This window comes from Vidua chalybeata, chromosome 2, assembly GCF_026979565.1.
Source record: "Vidua chalybeata isolate OUT-0048 chromosome 2, bVidCha1 merged haplotype, whole genome shotgun sequence".
NCBI classification, from domain to species: Eukaryota; Metazoa; Chordata; class Aves; order Passeriformes; family Viduidae; genus Vidua; species Vidua chalybeata.
The window spans coordinates 6,081,143-6,106,052 of NC_071531.1; the positions used below are offsets into that span (position 1 = coordinate 6,081,143).

Consider the following 24,910-nt stretch of genomic DNA (forward strand, 5'->3'; position numbering starts at 1 on the left):
GAAGTCAGTAAATGATGCTGGTATTAAAAACTGAATCCATTTATTTTCCTGTGTTTGGATCATCTGTGGATTATAACCTTGCAGCTGCACTGAGCCCCCAAAAGTCCATAAAGCTGCACTTAGTGTTTCCACATGTAGTCAGATTGCAGGGAAATATTAAATACAAATATATTAAAAACAAGGTTTCAAGAGCAGGCCTGACACTCTTCCCTGTAAGTCTGGAATATAACCACACATTTTTTCTGTTATTCTAGCTGTATTAATAGAAATAAAAAAATAATTTTAATCAGAGTATAAACTCTATTGTAAAAACTTCCTTTATTTATGAGTAATGTTATAAAACAAATAGTATTTACCCTGGAATGTCTTTAAACTTGTTGAAACTGTAAAATCCAATTAATGCTGTCTCTTCTTTGCTTCAGTCCATTCAAAACCCAGTGTCTAAGTCTTGCAAACTGACAGAAGTGTTGGTTAGCTTCATAGAAAACATCCAAACAGTTCATGGAATTTATGCCTTGGGGAAGCATTTGTTTTTCTTGTTTGGTCAATTAAACACTGCCTTTCTTAAGGGAGGGTGTATTGTAACATCAGGCATGATAATAAACAGAAATACCAACGGGTTGCTGCAAAAAGTTTGGGTTGATGTTGGGGTTCCAGTTATGCCTTTGGAGAGCTCAGACACTCAGGGAAGGGGTAATGCAAACTGAGGAGCCTTCTGCACAATTTTGCTTGAGATTATTCAAACTGAATAGCTCCAAGCTTCTTATGAAGCTGATGGTACTCTAGTGGCAAGAAGTGAAAAAAAAAATTAAGCTACGTGATTATTTTTTCAATGTGAGCAAAGGGAATTTTAAGCAGAAATGCTATGAAGAAGTTATGATGGTTCCATCAAAAACATTGGGAAAGCTTTTCTGCTGAAAAGGAATAGATGTACAGAGCATACAAATTCTTGAGCTGGATGGAGGCTTAGAGAGTCCTAATTCAACACAGAACACTATGATTTCACCAACATCTTTATGAAAAGTTTTGCTTTATTTCAATACATTTAAGATGCATGATGTTCACTTTAAGTTTTATTTTTATGCTTACATTTAGATTTATCTTTTTTGTAACATTATTATAGAAAGGTCAAAATTATATGAAGCAGCAGGGAAGCATTTATGTAAGTATGAAGTGAGTAATTAATTTTGAATTATTTCAATCTCAAACAAAGTTAAGGATTACAGTTTCTGAAGCCTAGGATTTTCCCATGAGGTGGTCTCGAGTGGGAAATCATCACATTGCAGAGGGTGTGTTTCCTTTCATTGGTTCTATTTGCAGGTCCTGCCTTCACAGTCACAGGCACAAAGTCTATCCAGATCTTGCTCTTTCCAGGAGGTCTGGCTGTAGAATTGCACTCAAGAAGCTCTGTCCTGTTCCTCTGTCTTTTTGGTGTGTCACCAGTGATTTAGAATGAAATACAAAGTGTATTCTTCAAAGGTTCAAAATAGCTGTTGGTAAACTTCCTCCTTTGATTTTGTTCCTACCTTCTCTCTACCTACTCTGTCCCTCCTGAACTGATTATGTTAAGGATGACTCTGGAAGAGGAGGTGGCTGGAAAAATACAAAAAATACACACATCTGTGCTTCTCTCCCCCCACAGGGTTGCTGAGCACATATAGAAACCCTGGACTGCAGACCCCAGCAGGCCTGTGGCAAACCATAAGTAGGACATGTTAACTGTGATTCTCTCACAAAGTCCTTATTAGGCTACACCAGCAGACTTTCCTCTTCTTCCTTCTCCAGGTTGCTGTGGGAGTATAACTGATGCACTTCATTAGGGTTTGAAATGATGTGAGTAATCCTATTGTTTCTATCACTCTGTGTAAAGTGTGTATAATCACCCTGCTTCCTCATGATGGTATGAGTAACCCCTTTTTATGACAAGCTTTTTCCATTTTCCCTATTTTTTTGCTCTTTAACTTGTGATTCTACTCCTGCAGCTTTGGATTGATTCAGGTGAGGGGGGAGGCTGGGAGGTGGGGAAGAAGGAGAGATGCAAAGAGACAAAAAGAGCACTTTTCCTTCCCTTACCTGTAACCCTGATGGTTCAGTTTGGCTGTGGGCTGGAGATCAGATCATAAACCAGAGGAAATTCCACAGGCTGTGACTGCTGAGGGTTGTCAGTGAGGATGTGGCAATAGAGGTGGCTTGTCCTATTCCCAGCAGATGGAAGCAGTGTTTTGGTGAGGGTGTCACCATCCCAGGGGCCTTTTCCATGCTCCCTCTGCCAGTGCTGCTCCTGCTGGTATAGTTGTACTGAAATGGGAAACCTGGGGCCAAGAAATCAAGTGTAGGCAACATCCAGAGTTTGCTTCCAAGAAAGTTCTTTTGGCTACTCTGTGAACAAGGATCTGGAAAAGAAAAACTTGAGCTGGTTCTGGGCACAAGGAATACCATTGCTCCTCACTCATGTCTCTCAGTTACCTAAAAGCACTCAATGTATAACTTGGCTTAATTATTTCAGGTAATACATGTTTTTTCCTCATGCTGTGTGTGCCTTGTTCTTGCTGCTGCTCAGTATTCAGTAATGACATCATGTCCAGCAGTTTGTAGTGCTTTCCCCAGTGTGTCCCTGTGTTCAGCTCCCTCAGAGTCATTCTGGGTTCTACAGTCACATGTATTTTGCAATATTCCTCTGCCACTCATTTCCACCAGCACTGTCTCTGCTGCAATGTTTTGCCACAGGAGGAGAGGACAGTGTTGTTCAGAGCATTTCCCAAAGGCTCAATAAGACTTTTTGTTTCTGAAGTTGAGGGTTTGTTATACTTGTTATACTTCCTGGGAATGAAACAGTTCCCATCCTCTTGGAAGAGCAGAAGTAGGCCTAAGGAAGAAAGGAGATTAAACTCCAGCTACTGGATTGATGGATTGCCTTGCTTTACTTCCTTCATAATATACGGACATAACCCAAAATCTTCCATCTCACACTTTGACATTTCTGGCAAACGTAAAATACAGACCAATAGAAAAACAAAAGTAGCATATACCAGGAATCAGTCCCACAAACCAAACTTTTTTTTTTTTACTTTGCTGCCACAAAACCCTTATCCCCATATTGTTAAAATAATTCCTTCTCTTCCTTCCTACATACAAGCTCAGCCCCCTTGATAGATAGTCTACTCCTTTTTAGTGTCTACTGTCTTTGTTGTAACATTTTTATTTGCTGGATGAAAGGGGAGGAAACTCACTGGTGATTTTCCATTGCTGTTTATTTTATGCAGAATTTCCTCAGATGCTCCAGCATGGGTATCTGGGGATCTTTTCTTCTGTAGTATTCGGCATGGAAGGGTCTTGATCCTTGTTACACATACAGTAAATACTCAGCATTAGCAACATATCAATATTTTGTTTTCCTTAAATAATTGTTGTTGCCACTGGCTGGAAAATAGAATAAATGGGAGGGGAGGCATACCATGGGCAAGTATTGATTGCTGTTTCAAGATATTGTCAAAAATGAGATCCACGGAAACTATAGTAAAACATTGCAGTACAAGTTGGTGAGACACTGTGTTCTGAATTGTTTTCAACTTTGTTGAGAACATTATTGATCTTCTATATCCAAGGGGACTTGGTTTCCTAAGCATTTTCATTACAGCTTCTAGCTCCCTACACGCACACTAAACCAAGAATGCTTTGTCTGGGGAACTAAGTGGTCTCTGGTCTGCCTTGCCCTTGAATTGAATCCGACTTCTAAAAGACTTCCTCAGCCCTGATGTTGTCAGCAGAGCACAGTGCTATGTTGGAACATGAGGGAAATATTAGATCATGGAAATTAACTAAGTGGAAGGACTTAATCTAATTCTTTCAGCCTAGGTTATTGTTCTTTTAGAGTCATAACAAATTAGGAAGACTACATAGTGCAGGGAAAAAAATGAAAAACACTTTACCCCAAAATCCCCTAAGAAACAAAACAACAGACCCTGGCTCATGATGTCTTTGCCTTGTGTTCTGATGTGTCCCTATTCTTGTCCCTTTAAAATACATCATGAATATTTCAGAATGTGCTCTCTGCTGTTGTGCATGGAGCCGTAGGTCACAGATGTTAATAGGATGTGGTAGAAATTAGTTTTAAAATTTCTGGTGAAGAGAATTGTGCTGGATATGGTCATAGGTTGGTTAGATGATCCACAAGTGGTGCTGAATGTCTGTGATTTCACTGTTTTGAAAATATACATCCCAGGAGTGGGGCTGATTGGAACAGCTGCAAAAAAATAGAGCTTTTATTTTAAGTGTTGAGGAGAGATGATAAGAGGGCATTTACTGCAAACTGAAGCTTGTGAACATGTTGGTGACAGTTCTGATACTCTGGCAGTGGCTGCCACATGAGAGAATCCCTGAGTCTGAGGACGGGCTGGGGCAGTTTCCCAGCTGCCCTCAGACAGATGGAGGAATGGATGGGTGCCAGACTTCTCTGGCACTCGACACTCTCTTTCTCGACAGGTTTTATGTGACCCAGCAGAACACTACTGAAACAGTTCCTATACCACTCATGTAGTAAAAGCTAATGTGTTTGTTGCTGAAATTTTTAGGTTTTCTGTGTGCAGTTGTAAGCATCCCATTTATCTAACAGCTGTGCTATTGTTGTTTATGACCACTGACTTGAATGAGTTACCAGGAGCTGTTCAGAAGGGGCTCTTTGCTGCCTGTGACTGCTTTTATCTATGCTCTTGTGTCCCCCAAAAAGAGCTGGGCTTTAAAAAGGTGTGACTCAGCACAGTTGTGTCATGTAATTTATTATTATTCTTGCTGAGAGCCTTGGGTATTACCTCAACACAATTATGAAACAGGGCCCTTTTGTGGTTAGCCCCGTACACAAATATGCTGAAGGGCAGTCCTGTTATAAAATGAACTGTACAATGAGAAATACCAGCTAGAAACACTAAAATGAATGCAAAAACCCAATATAATGTTTTAGCCATCAGTGGCTGGGTTAGTCTACAACTGCCTCAGCTGAAAAAGTAGGATTTCTAAATTGTAAAAGGCTCCTTAAAAAAAAAAAAAAACAAACCCAAAAAAACCATAAACTTTTCACCATATTTGTGGGACAAACAGAATCAACAGTTTTGAAATGTTTGCAGAGTGATTAAAATAGGGCACTAGCAAACCTGGGCTTGCATCTCATGGTCCTTGCTGCTGGAGAACGAGTCTGTTTCTATGGCTGGTGGTTGTGTTCCCAGTCCTGTCCTTCTCTGGCACCACACTTTTGGAAGCTGTTTCATGGCAGGATTGAGAGTGTGATGGGCTTCAGACGAGCTGGCTCAGACAACATGTCCATTGTTCCAGAGAGGATTTCCAGAATCCAGCTTTGGCCCCAGAGGAGAGCACTGGATTACCCAAAGAGATCCCATTAAAATAAAGGTTCCAGAAATTTCAGATCTCTCTGCTGCAGAGCTTAAGCTCAATTAGATCAAGAGCTGCAGGACCTTTGCTTTAGCTCCCTGGATGACTAAAACTTTCTGGGGGTCTGGTTTGTCTCTCACTGCCCATGAAGTTTTCCTCTAGGAAAAGTCTGATGAGTCACGGTGGGTTGATTCTGCCTGGATGCCAGGTGTCCACCAAAGGCATCCTATCACTCCCATCCTCAGCTTGACAGGGGAAAGAAAATACAACACAAGGTTCATGGATTGAGATAAGGACAGAGAGAGATCACTTACCCATTACCATCATGGACAGAGCAGACTTGATATGAGAAAATCAGATTAATTTATTACTAATAAAAGCAGAGTAGCATAATGAGAAATGAAAAGCATACCTTAAAATACCTTCCCCCTGCTCTTCCCTTCCTCCTGGGCTCAACTTCACCCTCATTTCTCCTCCTCCTGTCCCCTAGCAGTACAAGGGGACAGGGAATAGGGGCTGCAGTCAGTTCATCACTTGTCTCTGCTGCTCCTTCCTCCTCAGGGGGAGGACTTCTCACAGCTTTCCCTTGTTCTAGTTTGGGGTCAAATATAGGGGAAGCTTCCAGCAGCTTCTCACAGAAGAAGCCCTGTAGTCCCCCGGCTTCCAAAACCTTGCCTCAAAATCCCAATCCAAAGAATCATAGAATGGTTTGGGTTGGAAGGGACCTCAAAGATCATCTAGTCCAGCTTCCCTGAGAAGAACAGGGACACCTTCCAGTAGATCACCTCTAATCATGACATGTAGGTGTCTAACCACTGCCAGATGTCTAATAAGTCTTGTGGCTGAAAAATACATTTAATTTTAGGGAAACCTTGAATTGGCAGCAGCGATTCTGCTTTGCAAATTTCCATGAGTGCTCCATCAAGACTGAAGTACCATCATAGTGGCTGAGGGGAGATTTGATTTGTGGGTCAAGAATACATTTTCACATCTCTGAATAGTATAACACCCTTTCACACTGATCCAAGAACACACAGAACTTCTGAATAAACACTGTTTTTCCCCTGTGACTGTGGCTTCTTCCTTCCACCTCCCTTCACAGGCCAGACTTTGCTGCTGCTACATAAAGTTGTTCAGCTGAAGTCCATAAGGCTGTGGCAAATGACCACAACTGAGTATCTGTCCCATGGATTGTTTTCTTCTCTGATTAAAAACTCAGGCAAATTCTTCTCATTCCCTAATTTCCCAAAGTGCCATGATCAGGTCTGTGTACCAGCACACCAGTTCCTCATGAGCAGCTTGGAGTGACACAGAACTGCTCTGTGGCACGTGCAGCTGAGGATGTTGCAGAGTGAAGATGTCATTTAGCAACTCCCTCTAAAGTGACACTTTTTTCCTCCTGAAAATAGAAATAAAGTTTTTCCTGTCTCTCAGGACAGGTTCTGAGCTACAGCAGGTCAGTGGTGTCTGGGCCAAGCAAATATTGCATCAAACATCCAGCCCCCACTGATCCATGTAAGAGCTCCAAGCATGTTGTTACTGCTTATTTTACCAGGTAGGGAGGTGAACCAAGCACACAGCAAATATTGCATGGTCATCTCTGCAGCCTCAGAATGAGTATTTAACCTGGAGGAGGAAAAAAAGCACATAAAAAGATAAAGTGGGTGTGCTGGGAGGGGAGGTAATTTTTAAGCAAAACAATATGGTGTTTGGAGATAATGGTTTGATTCATAAGGTTTTCTAGAGCTGGAGGAAGGATATGTATTGCTTGAGTCAAGGAAAGTCTTTGGGGGGGGCATTCTGAAAATATAAAATGACATGATTAGTACGAGCATTCTCTAATTGTCTTCCCATAAGACTAAAGAATACTTTTTTTTTCTACTTAGCCATGCACAAGTTTTTGTGCTGAATGGCTGCTTTTGGGAGATTGGCAATGCCAAAGGTATAGGCTGGCTACTCTTTTCTCTCCAGTTGATACATCTGGATGTATCAGTCAAGGAATGTATTGTGAAAATAGTAACATTTTAAAATTAGACTAATCACTGAGAGAAATAATTTATGCCATGACATAAAATAGTTTAGGTAGTTTAGGAAGTGGCATCTATGTTGTAGCCAGCTGCAACTGGATCTTGTCTGTCTCTCAGTTGTTGAGTTTCTTTTCAATTGATACTGTCATTGAAATAGCTGAAACTCAACTCCAGATACCTTGACCTTTTTCTGCTTATTTTAATACTGGCTGATTCTTCTGGATTCCCTACTCTCCTTATTAATTATACATTGAAAAAACAAGAAAATATTATGAAGCACTGCCATGTCTGTGGAATCCAGCATATTGGATTTTTCGCCTGGAGTGTCAAGCTAGATTAATTATTCTGAAAACAGCAGGATTAATCCATTCATCACATACAGTGAAAAAGGCACTGTCAACATTCAGACTGAGTTATTCTTGGTCTTGAGAGGTGCAAATGGCAGAACTGGGATTTAGAGGGCATTTGTGCCTTTAAAAAAAACCACATTCCCCTGTTACCTTCTCCCTTTCTTGGGCCAGATTCTTGCTGCAGGGCTGGCAGTTACCATGGGGGCAGGAAGCAGCTCTGTGCAGGGCTGTGTAGGTGCAAATTTTGGCAGAACCCTCCAGTGTTAGGTAGAGGGTATAATTAACCTGTCATTTAACATTAAAAACAAAACAAAACATAACAAAAAAAAAACAACAGGAAAAAAAAAAAAAAGACGGAAGTGTTTTTGTTTCTCTGGTTGCCTTATTTCTTGCTTTCCTAAGGTGAGATTGCCAAGAACCATTACACGGCTTTTGAAAGCTAATTTGAGGTCAGACAGTGAATCAAAATCAATTCCTGATTTTTGTCAAGTGTGAGCTGCAGCCGAAGGGTCTGATTTAGGAAGAGGGTGAGCATCCCCGCTGGCATCCTGCCCTCACTGCTGCTTCCAGCTGCCAGCATCTTCTGTGCTGGCCTCCATGTTCCTGTACTTCCTCTGAACTGATGAAACTCAGGGGCAGGATTCTTTCAGCTCAAACCCCTCATGTTCAAAAAACTTATTCTATTTTGGTACAGGGAAAGGAAAAGAAAGTTAGATCTCTGGAATGTGCCCTCATTAAAAAGAGGCAGGTAACTGGCTGGATGCATGACTGGAACTCGTCTCAGCTCATGCACTTGTAACTGAAACAACTCAGCTTTCCAGAAGTCTCTAAATGGATTGCTTTCAGTCGGAACAGTACACAGACATTATAAAACCTGCAATTACTTTTACTGTAGGGCCATAAAATATAGATCTGTTAAAGTCTGGGTGCAGAACACATGGACATCCTACAGTTCCGACCAGCCCAGATGAAAGTCTATTATGAATGATGAAAACAAGGTACTAGAAAATCCATTAGAGCTATTTGTTCCCACTTGCAATGATAGTCTCTGTAACCACATTAAATCAAAGCATCTCTGGGACTTCATTACAAATTTTTTATCGATACCATAAGCTGATATAAATAACAGTGTAAGAAAATCTGGGAGAAGAAATTACATTGCTTTGTATGATTTAGGGATTTGTGATCAATTATTTAGCATTTCTAGCAGAGATGCACTTAATGTTTTCATTGGAATGGGACCCTCTAGTGCTGGGGACCGTGTGCATATTGAGCGAACAAAAGTCGCTGGCCCGGAATGCTCTGAACCCATTTAAATTGGGTTAAGGACATAAGAGTGTAAAATGAGAGAACAAAAATTACTAAACTCCTCTCTAGATACCACCACTGCTCTGGGAGTGAAACTACATTCATATCCAGTGAGAAATGAAAAAAATATGTTTGGTTTTGAACTGTAAGAAACTGTAAAAACAGAGACCAACAGAAACCTGTGGTCACTGTGTGTAACAGCCCCTTCCCTGTGCTCTCCCAAGCCCCTTCCTCTCTCACAAAGAGAAACAAGACTGGCTGGTGTCTCTTCTGGAAATAATGACCTTGGTCAAGAATGGTTAGCAAAGAGAAGCAAGAACTGCATGTTTTTGTGGCAAAAATTGAATCAAGACTTTCTACAGGGGCAAGTAGAACAAGGGATAATGTCTTTCAACTGAAACAGAGTAGACTTAGATTAGATATTGGGAAAAAATTCTTTACTGTGAGGGTAGTGAGACACTGGGACAGGTTGCCCTGAAAAAATGTGGACTCTCCAGCCCTGGAAGTGTTCAAGGCCAGGTTGGACAGGGCTCTTAGCAACCTGGTTTAGTGGAAGGTGTTTCTGCACATGGCAGGGGGGTTGGAATGAGATGATCCTTAAGGTTCATTTTAACCCAAACAATTCTAACATTCTCTGATTCTATAATTAAGATTATTGTTGTGTTTTTGACAAGAGTCAAAACCAGCCTTGTCCTTCCTGACCCATCAAGAGGTTTGTATTTCAGTTTGTAAATGAGTTCAAAACATAAAAAAGAGATATTAATCAAGCATGCCAATAAAGTTCAGAGAAAGTAACATGAACCCAAACCGGTGATTTCCCCCCCCACACAGATTGCCCTCCTTCTCTGCAATATGTAATTATCATGAGGTGGTTATCAGCCCTGCATTAAGTAGGCACAACAGCATGAATTAGGAATGTATCATCAATTTATCATCAACATTGCCTTGTAATTTCTTTGCTTTTATTGGTCTATACAACCTCATCATACATAAATAGTGGTATGCAACCTTGTGAAAATTGTTCAAAATTAAAAAGCCCACCTTGAAAAAATGATATTAAACACATCAATTTCTAGCATAAATATATAATTTGCATTTTAGAAATCCAAGATGCCTGCAACCCCAAACTGTAAGAACTGTGACTTGTTGACATAGATGAGAAATGTCTGTGTCTGTCAGTGGTTCCAAAATAATCTTAAACAATAAATCTGAAACTCAAACTTGCATAATGCCACATTTGCAGGGTCTGCCTGGGTGGGTGAAGTTTAGACAATGATGGCAAAGGCTCTAATTACCTAAAGGATGTGAAAATCCATTTTTTACTCAAGGTGGCTTTAAAAATCTTGGACTGTTTATTCAGCATTATCACCTCCATGCATTTGTCCCTGTGAACTGGATGTGTCAGAGAAACATGTTCCTGTCCTGAAGGATGGCGCTGCTGTAAGGAAGACAGAATTCCAGGAGTATTCTTTCAGGATGCACATGGGGGAGAATGGAGTGGTCTTCTGAAGGCCTCAAATGGCAGAGAATTCTTTGTCTCCCTCTAAGGGTAAAGCCCTGGAGACCTTCCCCAAGGTCTGAACAGTTGGAGTTGATGGCATGTGCAGGAGCAAACTCCCAGTGCAAGCAGCAATGCTTGTTCCTGACCCCAGCCACAGCCTTCTTGTCAGTCGTGGGGGTTGGTTGGCTCCAAGACAACTGCAGCAGCTCATCCTTTACCCTTCTTTGGGTCTGAAAGTCTGGGTTTGCTGTACTGTTCTCATTCTTTGAAAGGAGGAGCAGATGTGAGTATCCAATCCAAAGAGAGCCTTTGGGGCAGTTGCTATTCCTAGTTTGATCTTTAGTCAGTGTAATCATGGAAGCAGAGTGTTTTACATTACTGGCATTCATGAAGAAAGCAGAGGACCCTCCAGGTGGGCATTGCAGGATTACATCAATATTGCCCCTTTTCCTCTTGCACTTCACTGTACCAGAAAGGTGAATCTATTAATTATGTCACAAAAAGCTACAGATTAAATAAACATACAGCCTGCTGTCTCCCATCAGCCTCTGTCTGACCTGTTTGACTGAATGCCACATAGCAAAGCCAAAAAGCAGGAAAACTTCCTGTCCTCACAGCAGTGACATGATATAACCAATGTCCTTGTCTCTGGTGTCCCTAAGAAAAAACCTTTTGAGGTTTAGCTGTAGCTCCTGAAAACATCCTTGAACATGGCTTCTGAACACATCAGAGTTACAGCTTTTTTGTGTATATCTGTTTATATACATACGTACATATAAATATTTTTAAAAGGTAAAAGTCCAATTCAACTTCCATTCCTTACAAGTAGAGTACATCCACTGGGTTTAATAGAAGAGGAAAATCAGGTCCCAGCTCATGAAAGGGCTTCAGTCTGAGCTTTGAGGAGGTGACACGTACCAGAGACTTTAATTAGTCATGTCAGCAAAAGCTTTGCTGACTAAGGGCTTCCATAGCTCAGCTGGTCTGTAGGGCAGCATCCAAGCTGGATGCTATAGGATGTTGACCTCTCTTGAGAACCCTGTGCAGCAGCCAACCATCTGCAAAACATGCAGAGTAATCATAATAATTCCCTTGGCAGTCTGTTTCAGAGAGGAAAGGGAAAAGAAAGAGAGAGAGAGAGAAAAAAAAAAGGAAATTAATTTCAATATTTCAGCATTGAAATACTCCTATGATTATTGTCTTCACAGTTTTTAGTTTGGGGCTATATATTAGAACATTTCTACTCTCAACACCAAATGTTGTTACAAGGTCTTCAGGGCTAAGACAAAAAAGAAAACTTGTTATACTAGTTTGGTATTCTGCCCCATCAACAAAGGTAGATCTTGATTCTTAAGGGATGTTTTTTCCACATTTTTACACAGGGGTAGTTAACATTATTTGTTAGTAGCTGCAATAGCTTTCATATCTAATTGTAGGCCAACCTCCCTGACCATATAACAATGTATTGTTCCCTCCATGAACAATATAACAAAATCTTCAGATGCTTTACAGTCTGTTATCCCTAAATTTATAAGAAGAGGAAGGGAAATAAATTGATGGTGGTGGTTTTGTTGTTGTTGTTGTTGTTGTAGTTGTTGTTGTTGTTTGGCTTTTTTTTTCCCTGAAGCACTGACATATAAAATGCCTCAATATTGTTGTATTGCTGTATCTGATGCCCTGAACTCCTCCATTCCCCTGGAAGCAGTGGCAAGGGCAGGTGCTGCTTTGCAGATCAGCTGCCTCTGGCTGGTGACTGCAGCATTATCAGGCCAAAACTGTTTTCCGTGGAAGGCCTTGTTTACCCAGGAGAGGTCAGGAGGTGGAAGTGTCCCCACGTGGAGGCAAACCCGTGACAGTGCATGGGGCTGACTTTAAAATAAAGGCACTCTTTAGCAGGTTCAGTTCTGAAATTTGTCACTTGTACAAATGGGGGAACAGAAAATAAAATGAGACTATTTTTCATGTACCACATGTAATAACCCTTTAAATACTTTGTGAGCCCTCTAGTGGTGCTGTCCATGCCCTGGAAACCTCCGGGAGGCAGCTGGAGCAGGGCAGCCCTTCGTGTGAATACCAACACTGCTCTTAAGGGTACAGCGTGCACATCTCCTTTTTTCTGATTAGCTTTTAAAACCACAGAGGTGAGGGCTTTATTTCTGCTTCCCCTGATAAAAAATTCTTCAGAACAAAGGTGTGTGGCTCCTACGTCTCGGGCAGCTGTGGTGGACAGCTAAGACAACATCATCCTTAATGTGTCTGTTGCAGGTCTGGTTTTCAGTATGCCATGGGTTAAACAGCATAGCAGGGATACAGCAAGAGTTCACCAGAGAGGAAAAATTTGGCTGGAAAATCCTAAACCCATTTCTAAAAGAGCTCATCTATGGGATTTCTGTGCTGTGAAAAGCATCACTCTGCTTTTATTCCAAACACAGTTTGGAGCGCTCCTTTATTTTTTTAGAATTGACTCATAAAGACTAGAGGAGGGCAATTAGTGAAATAAACCTCTAATCCTCGGTGCAGTGCCTGCTATGGGACTGCTGTTTAACAGCCTCCTTGCTAATCAATTCTCTTCAGTCGGCTAAATGCCATAGATGCTATGTAAATAAATGCAAGTTTAAGAGTGTTCTACAGCGAGCAGTTGCAGGTCTGTTCCTTCTCCTCCACCATAAAATCAGCAGGCATGTTAACAGATATCTACTCCACCTTGTAGAAACGACTTTCCTTGTTTGTTTGATTGCTGCAGCTTGGGAAAAACAGAAAGAGGGAGCAGCAATAAACCTGCCTGTTCATCGTGGGCAGCACCTCAAACATCTGATACCTCGATGGCAGCCAAGGCGTGGAACAAAGGTGCATATTTTAGAGTCAAAACAATGCCCACAGTTTAGATGGCTATTTTATTTCTTCTGTGATAAATTTAAAGTGAGACTCTTATAAGTACAGCTTTCTGGATGAAATGGCTGCTCCTTGTCACCTTCTTCATACATAACATTCCTCCAGAGAGGTTTTCCTGTACAAGTTGAGATGTTTTCCCTTACAAATTGAGATATTAGTGAAACATGCAATAAGTATAATTTGAAATGAGGCAGTGAACGAAATCTCATCAGAGACAAATGGAACCTAACCCTGTTGAGGATGGTGGCAAACCCACACCTTCTTTAATGGAACTAGAATTTCACCCTAGTGTGTCAGTGAGCAATACCTTTTAACTAACTTTTTTCTCTTCTAAGGAGGGTCAATGTTTTTTCAGAAACCTGAAAAGCTGTGTGTATTTTTCATTACTTTCCTGTGCTGTCCTGAGGTAAGAGCAGTGATGCTCAGAAAGCGATAATTAAACCCTTAATATTTCTAATGCTACATCCCAGTATCCTCCAGCACAGACTGTGAAAAAATGAAGACATGGGGAGATGGAATTACTTGCTCTGAATTATCCATCAGAACTTTAAACAAAGCACAGGTCTTGTATGCTCATGGCATTGAGCAGACTTTTAAAACCAAGTAAATAAGATGATGCTGTGTCCTGCAAGTTTCACTGAGTTACTTACATAACTGTCTTGTCAGTCTTCATACTTACACTGAATAACAAATCTAAATAAACAAAGCATTTTATTTGAGTTGAATAACAAATCTTGAATAAACAAAACATTTTATATGAGTATCTAGCATTTAAGAATTTTCAGAAGCTCCAAAGTTCCATTTTCTTGCCTTTGTAGAAAACTACTCCCTTCCTTTTTTTTCAGTGTGGATTTTTTAATAATTTCTGATAATGTTGTGATACATATCACTGGCAACTTCAAACACTCACTTTTTTACAGATAAATGATCTTAATTATATAAATTCCTTCTGCCTAGTGGGAACTTATTAATATAACAACATCTTATACATTAACACTAACTAATTTCCACATATATTATTTATCAATATTTTAGCATCTAGCACAGGTGGTGAGCTTTTCACTGACTAAAATGGTGAATGAACTCAGGTAAATTATACTGACAGACCATACGTACCATGTGCATGCCTGCTGAAACCTCAGAATTTCACAAAGCAGAAAAAAGGATGCCATACTTTTTTGCTCTCCAAATGTTACCAGTTTTGGAGCTCATTTCCTTCTATGCACACAGAGACACAAAATGTTCAGCAGCTTCATTAGGTATATTTATTAAGGATAGAGAACTGGACCTATTGACATACTGCACGTGCAAAGCCATACTGAAGTTATTAGTTTAACTAATAGGCAGTTAAATGATTTCAAAATATGCTTAGGACAGGTAAGATTGCTTAAAGAGGAATATTTCTGAATTCAGTAACTGAAAAAGGTGGCAGCAAACCCTGTAAATTTAAATCATTGCAAACTAGAGGACAAAGAGCTGGTTATGCAGAAAATGGGAATTTAAAAAAACTCAGTGAGTCCTGGTGAAATTCCACAATAGCAAAATATAACAATTTCTTTGGACAATGTTGGAGAAAGTTTTTTTCTTTAACTTTATTTGAATTTTAATTTTAATATGAGATGTTCAGATTTTTTTTTTTTTTTTTTGTTTTCTTAAATTAGCAAGATCTTATCCATCTAGGAAAAAGAGTGGGGGCTTTTCTTCTACCTTGCGTTAGACTGAAAATATACACACTTAGTATGAAATAGCTTTAAATTATGTAGCATAATTTCCTGCCAAAGATTTGGGTCTGCTCTTACTAGGGCTAGTGGTTTGTCAGGATAAACCATACATGTTTTCATGGGGAAAATGCAAGGTAAGCATCATGAACATGTAGTATAAAACATGGGTAATTTTATTTAAATACATATATTCTTTATTTTTAAAATACACATAGATATTATCTATTTTTAAATAAACTTATTGAAAAATAAAGGAGAACAACAATTTTGTTACCTATTTATGTTTACTTCAGTGGTAGCAATAGCAGAGTGGTGTTATTGCCCCCTCCTCATTTCTGCTGCTTTGGCTGTGCAGAAGGAATTGAGTTCCTGGTTTTGTGGAGTCAGGAGCTTGTGAGCACACAGGTGACTTCTCTAGGGGCTGCCAGGAGGTGAGGCAGCCAGCCCACATCCAGTGGGTCACCCTACCAGCCTTCAGTCCTCTAACAGAGAACTCCAGGGATCTGTGATGGACAAGACAAAAATCATTGCTATTACAGATTTCCACAGAGCAGCCTCGTCCCTAGAGGGTGTAATTACAGAATCATCAAAGTTGGAAGAGATCTGCAAGATCATCCAGTCCCACTGTCAACCCAGTACCACCATAATCACCCCTAAGCCATGTCCCCAGGTGCCACATCCAGATGGTTCTTGAACACTTCCAGACGCTCCACCAACTCCTTGGTCAATTTATTCCCATGCCTGATCACTGTGTCAGTGAATTTCTTTACTAGTATCTAATCTGAACCTCCTCTGGTGCAACTTCAGGCCATCCTCTCTTGTCCTTTCACTTGAGAATGGCAGAGGAGGCAGACCCCAGCTCACTACAACCTCCTCTCAGGTAGTTGTAGATGTCTTTGGGCTCCTTCCATGATCACAACTGAGATGAAGTAATCTGATATAATTGAGATAAGGTACTCTCCCAACTGAGATAACATAACCACTTGCCCAGAGAAGTCTATTTCTGTCCCTAATTAATCAAACAACCCTGATAAAAGAATCTACAGCAACTTAAATTTTTTCTCTATGAATTTTGTCCCCTGTTAAGCCGCCTTCCATTCTAAGCACAGGTGGTACAGAACCAGAGGGGGTGGGTTTATATACAGCAGCCCTGCTAAGTCAGTGTCCACCTTTCACTGAAAAGAAAGGTCCTGCTCCATCTCCCCTGCCCTTTCTCCCCAGCTGCAGGCACCCTTCTGCCTCCTCATATTGGCTTTGGAAACTGTGTGGCCTCAGGGTGAGCCCGCTCACTTGACAGGTTGACATATCTGGCAGTAAAATGTTCTTGTACTTGCATATTTATTTATCTGCGGTGTTGGATTTCCACCAGGTCAATTCTCTGCATTGATTTGCCCCCGGGCTACCTGATCACTCAAACCATCCCAAGGGAATGGGGCAGGAGAGTGTGGCTGGGGGAGGAGAGAGGGTGAGGGGCAGGGTCTCCTCTCTCTTCCTTGGCAGGACTCAGCGAGATGTGAAACCATAACCAGAAGATGAAGCTCACTGGCAGCTTGATGTCCTGCCTGCTCCTGTCACATGCTCCTGTCCTGTCCTTGTACCAGCCCCAGCAGCTGCAGGAGCTGCCTTTGACAAAAATCTGACACTTCCTTGCAGTCCTTGTTTCAGCTGCACTGGCAGAATTGCATTTCCCTACTGGGCAGGCAGGCAAGAGCCCACCCACAGTGACAGGAGGGAGCAGGCAGGGCAGGGACATGGAACCACAGCAGATAGGATACAGATGGGTTGAGATACTTTGGAAGGGCCTCTGAGATAGGCAGAAGAAATCATGAGCTCTAGTTGTGGGATTGGCATCCCTGAGAGCCCCTCTGAATGTGTTCACTGTGCCCCTCTTCCCACATCACTCAGCACATCTTTCTCCTCTTAAGAAACAAATGTCTCCTTATGGCAGGAGCTGTGAATGGATTTGAAACCACATGAAGCCAGCTGAAAGCAAAATTCATGTGACAGCTATCACAAAACTGCAGCTCTAACAGTGATGGCTGCCTGGATGTCGAAACAGTGCTGAAACAGAGTCGGACTCAGTGCAGTGGCACTCGTCAAACCCTGACATGATGGGAGGTATCCTTCCTGTTCACACAGGCATCCCAGAAGCCAGAACTGTCTTTCTGCATCTGCCTTATAAAAACTTGCTTCTTGAGCTACACGTATCAATTCAGTTTTCTTTCCATCTGGATGATGAGCAAACGCGAGCTTTTCAGTTTATCAAGCCACAGCTGTGAGATACCTTTGACAGGGAATCTGCAAACCCAAATCCCCCAGTCTGATGAATATTCTCAAAACTAAGCACATCCAGGCTTATGTGCACTGGATATCACACGGGCTTCCACAAGATGTGAGGGACTGGCAAAACAGAGTAGTGAGCTTAATTATGAAACAAAAGCAACTATGAGAGCAACTCTGTAGTAGCTCAGGGTACCCAAAACCCAGAGATTAACTCTGTCTTCCTGGGATATGAAGGACTGGCTGTTACAGGCCTGGTTTATCACTGTGTTAAACCAATTTTATGTTGGTGTAAAAACAGGATGATAGAGTTGTGCTGAATAAACCTAAGTATGCATCCCCTCTGTTCTGTCATGCACTCTCACAGATATAAAACCAGCTAATGATTGAGAAAATCAAAGAAAAACCTCTAAAAATGAAATGGTAGAAATGTCAGGTGTGGGGGAAGAGAATCATTACACTACTTGATCAATATACTCCTACTGAAATGATTCGGCCTGAGGGGCAAGAGAAATTTATTGGGAAGATAACATGCAGCAAGATAAAGGCCTCTTGGAAAGCAGCATTAAAATATCTTTCATGAGTAATTAAACCAGGCTGAAAGTTTCTTAAAGACTCTAAAGTTCAACATACACCTTGTGTGTTTGACCACGTCCATCTCATTGTGTTATTTAATGCTTGTAACCCTTTGAACCCTGTTCTGCTGTTACTGAGCTTGTTGTACAGTACTTTATTGGTTTAGGAGACACTTTGATTCACAGTGACTTATTCACAGCATAATTCTATTCAAGAGAAACAAGCATGTGATTCTGTACAACAGCAGCACATTCTGAGTGGATAGTATGGCACACATTGCAAAATCTATATTCATCACAGAGCATGTGTTCATGCCATGAGAATTCATATTTCTTCTTTAAAACTACACGAGTCTTTCTCAAGTGTAAAAGGCATTAGGAAGTGCACTTGAAAACACTCTGAAGTTTAGGAAATGCCAAGGAACCTCATTTCTAAGCGAGTCTATTTGCACAGGAACGTCAATATGCAGGATGGATATAGCCTCTGCTGGGCTAGAACACTGCAGGAAAAGAATTTGCAGAAAGGGGGCCAGCATGGCTGGGATGAGCATATTGTGAGAAAGGTACCTTGCATGGTACCAGAGCTTTCAAATAATGGCTCCATTTGATTCCATCTATGATTATTATCTTTGGCTGTTTAAAATATTGCAAATGTATCCCTTATGAGATTGTTTCAAATAAATATTTGGCTTGCAATAAGTCAGTAATAATCAATGGTACTTTTGCAGTAAATGTACATGAAGTTTATGAGTGACTACACAGTAGGACATAAAAAAATGTATTTGGAATTTCCAAGTTTTATGGGTGTTCTCCAGAAAATAAAACAACCTTCTGAGAAGCCTATTTACCCAAGTAGACATCTATATACACTCATTAACTGTAAGAGAAAGCAAATTTGTGTTCACTGTAATGTTTACTTTGATTAACTATAGGTGGTTTGCCATTTGATTGCTGCTAATGTTCTGTGGAAGCATTTGTTTTCCGGCAGAGTTAAGGGCATTAAAGGAGGAGGTATTGCCTTCTTTTTGGCATGAATTAATTTTAAAAGAATTTTTGTTTGAAAGAGTATTTAAGAAATCCTGAAGAAGCAGAGATTGCCCAGTCTCTTACCTGTCCACTTTAGGAGTGTGCATGAGAAGACAACTGGGACAAGGACCTTATTAAGGAAGAAGGGAGAATATTTTTGTAAGGAGCACTCTGTTAAGTTATTGGCAACAAATCCCTCAGGACACACAGCACTTTCATTTCTACTGGCAAAACATGGAGGGAGCCTGTTCTAAGTTTACCTGCTATTTATTCTGAAAGGTTTTAATAAAGACTTAATTGTAGAAAGGTTTCCAAGGAACGACTTGAAAGTGAATGTATCCCTGTCCAGGGAAAATAATGGTTCTGCTGCATAGTTCAGAATCTTTGGGATTAAGGATGTGGCCAGTGGAATTTATGAAAAATAGTGTAAATAAATACATCAAGATATGATCATTTGGAGGTTGTTTCTCATAACTGCTCTTTCCCCACCTTTTGTGCTATTTATTCTTCTCAGTTGTGGAGCCCTGACAGTTTCCTTTGGGAGCTGGTGCAGACACCTGGGTTCTGGCTGCTGGGTCCCCACAGTAGGGATAGGCTGGTCCCACCTCGATGTGCTTAGAGGTCTTCAGCCTCCAAACACACCTCAGGAGAAAGCAAACAAGGGAAGGCTCAGGTTCCCTTGTCGATGTTCAGAGAGATGCGGTACCTGCTGTGGGTGGGGGCTTCACCAACCTACAGCACTCTGCTGGTGATCTTCTTTCCTTTGCTTTCTGTGGAGGAGTCTGTTGACAATGAACTATTTTCCACCTGAAAAATTGAAGCAGTTTTGCTGTTCATCTTCGCCACTGGAGGTTTTTGATGGCAGGTGTGCTGCAGCAGCTCTGGAGAGCTTGAGGAGCCCACTGCTCTCACACCACAGAGTCAGAGAAAGGCATGTGGGCATGAAGAGCCTTTTGAGAGACTCTTGAACCTGAACTTGGCTGCTTCTGTTGTGAATGAAAGCAAAGAGCAAATCACCCCTAACCAAGCTCATGTTGCAGTAAAGGGAATTTAAATCCTGAGTTTTTGCTTCAAGGCTATACAGACGCCTCCATTTGGTCACTGGCCTGTCTTTTTTTTCCAGCACCATTGTAGGAATGTAAATTAGGACCAACAAGGAACAAAATGGTTTCTATTCCTAAGTAGATGCTTAAGTTAACACCATCAGATGCAAGTTTTAATTATCATTGAGGTAGTCGAATACTAACATTTTTTCCTTTGTTTCAGGCTGTAATTATCTCATTTTACACCTTCATGGTCACTGCTTGTTTTCATGGGGAGCTTTTTTGCAGTCCCTCACACTGATTTAAAAAAACACCTGAAATTACTAGTACCATAATTAGGACTGAAATTAGGAGCAGCTCTCCCTAATAATTGCAGATATGATGAGTAACTGTAATTTATATCGGCTTTTTATCCCCACAAGTTTTACAAAAAGCAAGCAAACAAAAACATGTCAGCATACCCACACTTGTTTTTTGCCCAACCTGTCCCCTCCCCTCCTGGTTCCTGTGGGCTGTGGCCACACAAAGGCAAAGGTGTGGGCTGAGCACGTCTGTCTGTCAGTTTTTGCTGCATCTCTCCAGCGTAACACGGGGAGGAACCACACTGGATCTCATCCCCTTATCCCCTCCTTCTCTGTGCCACATCCTCACACAGCAGCTCACAAGGGTGTGAGAACTGAGCTGACAAAATCAGAGGACCCAGTGGATGGGAACTCACAACACTGAGTGTTGTGAAGCTACGAGGAGCCAACACAGAAAGGCTTGGCCCCAAATCCTCCTCCCAAGTGTGTCTGCTGAGCAAAGGTCCATTGCAGCCTCTCTTGTCTCAAGATACTGCAGAAGTACTTTAAGAATTAAAACCAATTATGTTTTTAAAAATAACTATATTTGGGGGAGTTGCAGGTTGACTTTTTAGACACAATTGTCTAAAACCCCAGATGTTTCATGTTTACCATGAACTTAGAGGTCTGATGCTCCACGCAGGCTAGTCCCAAGGTTTAGAGGCTTAGGACCATCTAATAGATCATCCATATGTTGTCAATCTGTCCTTTCAGTGATGATTCAGACATTAAACTTCTAATTTTTATGCTTTGTCTTTCAGTGTGTTTTTCATTAATATTAAGATAAAAAGAAACCCCAGAAAGTTACTAGGTGTATGAATGCATCATTAAGACAAATGTTGAATGATTGCGTAAGATAAGACTGCTTTTTCTCCTCCCTTGTATTTCCATGGAATAAGAAACTGTAATACGCCTCAAAACCCTCCTTTGAAATGTTGCTTCACAATCATTGACTAGAAAGATCAGAACATTTCCTGAAATAATGTGGTTTGCATAAGGTCACAGTAGAGATCAGAGGGAAGAATTGCACCATGTCCCAGTTAAAATATGTCTTTTAACCACTGAATTTGATCTTTTGTAATTTTGACTATTCCTCCCAAATGAGCATAATCAAGACACCTCCACATATGTTATTGTGCATGTATCTGTATTTATATACATACCCATATATATAGCATATGCAAAGATTTTGGTTGTGCCACATACAACTGCAAAAGCAAACTTACTTCAGAAATTTAGCCAGTAATAAAATGCTGTAATTTTTCTTAGAAAGACAAGAAAATGTGAGTAAAGATTAGATTTATAAAAACAAAAATTCATCTGGAAAACTCTTCTGCAGTAAGCAGAACTGCTGTTCTTTATCACAGTGGTCAGACAGTCACCTGCAGTGTGGCAGCTGTCCCTGACCACCATTGAGTTCTGCACACCCATGGCTCTGTACTCCTCTCATAATTGCTAACTTAAAGTTATAGGAAGGTAAATAAAATAAAGGGAATATCAGAGTATCAATTGCAACAGAGCACTGGAAACCAAAGAGCCACAATGTGTTGTCTGGCTGATGGTGTATCCAAAGTTCATCTGGAAGTTGAAAGGGGCTGGAGGAAGACATCGAATGCACCTGAGAGATAACAATGTAAATCAGGCTTTGTGGTAATTAAGGTATGTGTGGTGAAAACAGAGGCAGATGCATGTTTAGATTAGTGAGTTGTGCCAGACATGACTGGTGCTGAAACTTCAAGAATTGATTGCCAAATTTGTTGTTATTCCCATTCTGGGCAGAGGGTTTGGAGTAGGAGAAGAATCATTAGCAGCAACTCTCTCAACACAAACCAATGTAATGATTAGTAAAACACCTGAAACATGCTGGTGCTGAAACATGCTCTCTGGAGAACTGGCTGCTTACATGGCCCTATAATTTTCTCTTACATTTTGTCTTTTACCTCCTGGTGTCCTAAAATGATATTTTCCACCTTCTTTCGTCCTAACCCCTGATTTTGGAGACTAAAATGAAACATATGACACACCCTTCTGTTCTCAGCGTCAGTAGGAATATTCACTTACTGAGAGTTAATCACACACCAAAAAAAGCATTTTGAATGGCCATTTTAACCCTGCAACACCTTGCAATGTACCAAAGAAAAACGCACTGGCAAGGATCAGTGTTATTCCCAGTGTTGTCTCCCCAGCTCTGTTTATGGCAAGAACCTGTGCTTTTAATTTATCATAGTTCCCTCCTGAAGTCTGATGTTTTCAGGTAAAGCCAAACAGAGCAGATGTTGTTATGACGATGATTATTAACATTATTATTGATGTTTATAAATTAAAGCCTGTTTAGGGGAGCAGTCACCTGCCTGTTTTAGTTTCATGGAACTGACAGGACCACTGAGGTCCCCAAGCTTGATTAAAGGCTGTTTTAAATAGGAATGGACTTGAGCATATGTTTAATTGATTCACTAGATGTATGGAAAGTCTCATTCTCTTCATGGGACATATCTTTGTTCCTTCCATCCAGACCACGCAGGCATAAATCACTCTGAACAGCCAAAGAATCCTGCAAAAATTCCCGGATTGATCAAACTTAACACCTAATTACAGAGCTGGTGAACTTACACTGAAGGTAGTTTGAAAGGCTGCCTGGAACATCATGGGTTGAGATGCCTTTGTTGAGAGCATTGTGCTGTGATGTGTGACGTGGGTAGATTCCTGTGGGATGTTGACAGTTTGTGGGAAATGCATGTAGGAGGAACTGGGTTGTGAAGACCAGGGGGTTTCAATTTTTTTTTTTTTTACTCTCTTTCTCATTGTACTGCGTGTAGGCTTGGAGATTTTTGGGGTTTGGTTTGTTTTGTTGGCTTTTTAAAGTATGGGGAAGGAAGAGCTTTTGGTTTTGGAAAAATCTGGCCACTACGTGCAGTGTGTGTCATGAGCCACTCATTCCTGAAGGTTTGATACTGCACTGGTCCTGCCTTCCCAAAAGGATGCTGGTTGATGCTCCTGAAAGCTCTAATGTTCTGTTTTTTGGTTATGGCATTTATATTGAGTGTTAATCACTTGTTAAACTATGGATTTATGTAATAAATTAATTAGCTCTACAATGTTTTCTCCACTCTCTGCCTGCCAGTCTGTCTCTGCTGGGACTTGTTAGTTTTTTTCCAGTTACAAATAGCTCTCAGTATTATTATTTGCTTTTAAATAATTTGTCAGGCTAATGTTTTTTTTCCCTTTCACACCAGAAGTCGATTTTCTCCTGTGTGTTATCCCAGCCTGAGGCACAGGGCAGGCGTGATTTGGGTCTGCACTGGCAGTGAGTTTTCCACACACAAACATACAGAGTTTAAAGTTCATTGGCTTACAGCAATGCAAGTACAGGGCCAGAAGCTTTGCCATTGGAAAAGGATGAATCTTGCCTTCATAAACAACTTAGGGCTATTATCAACAGGGCATGAGAGATCCAAAGTCATAATGCCATTAGTTATAGAAAAAACATTTTCATGGCATCCTCCCTCCCAGGCTTTCTGTTCCCTCTCCTGAATGTATACTGGAATTGGTATGATATCAGAGCAGGATCTGTTTAATCCAGAGATGGTGTTTACAACTGCTTGAAAAATATTTCTTGAACTTCATGAATTTGCATATTCTAGTTTTCTTCATATGCATTCAGTCCATTTTAATTTTGCTAGAACAAAGCATTTCAGAGAATAGTTTTGTATTGGTGTTGTGAGAAAAAATGCAGTCTTTTGTCACTCCTTATGGATTTTTATTATGCAATGTTTCCACCTTTTTGAATGAGAGAAACACTGAATAGGAGCACAGGATATTTCATTTGCATTAAACTCATCATATTGAAACCTCTAATATATTTCTTCTTATTTTGTCTTCAAATTAAATGGACCTAATCCTTTTTATCTTTTCACATAGCAAATACTTTATTCCTCTATTTATTTTAATTATTTTTATCTGAATCCCCTCTGTTGTTGTATTATCTCCTCTAAAAGCACTGACCAACAGTGAACACAGTGTCCCTGTTGGCAGTGCATTATTCATTTACCTATCACATTATGCTGTTTATAATGTTTTCCACCCTGTCTTACACCTCATAATACACAATTTGTCATTTTTTTCCCACAGATTCCACACTCTACAGAAGCTTTCCTGCAGAGCTGTCGTCAGGAGTGAACCAAGCCTTTTCCAGAGTGTAGCAGTTTAAAAGTCAATAAAGTTCCCTTGACTTTCCAAAATCTTCTTACTAATTGTCAATGCTTCTCACTCATCAGCATGTACTAGGCTGCCATTCACCTGGCATTGTTAGGGTTGTCACCATGTTTTTTCTCTAATTTTAGCCAATAATGTGTTCAGTTCTGGGCCCCTCACAACAATTAATACTTTGAGGCTCTGGAGAGTGTCCAAGGAAGGGCAATGGAGCTGGGGAAGGGGATGGAGCACAAATATTATGATCAGCAGCTG

At 40.7% G+C, this 24,910-nt stretch overlaps 1 long non-coding RNA gene across 1 annotated transcript in view; it reads left to right on the forward strand.

Annotated features, from left to right (window-relative positions):
* Positions 1 to 24,646, forward strand: part of LOC128782521 (uncharacterized) — a 65,837-nt gene extending 41,191 nt beyond the window's left edge. Inside the window, exon 3 of the long non-coding RNA XR_008428827.1 lies at positions 24,575 to 24,646. This is a non-coding gene — a long non-coding RNA (uncharacterized LOC128782521). The remainder of the gene's footprint in view (positions 1 to 24,574) is intronic.
* The last annotated feature ends 264 nt before the right edge of the window (positions 24,647 to 24,910 follow it).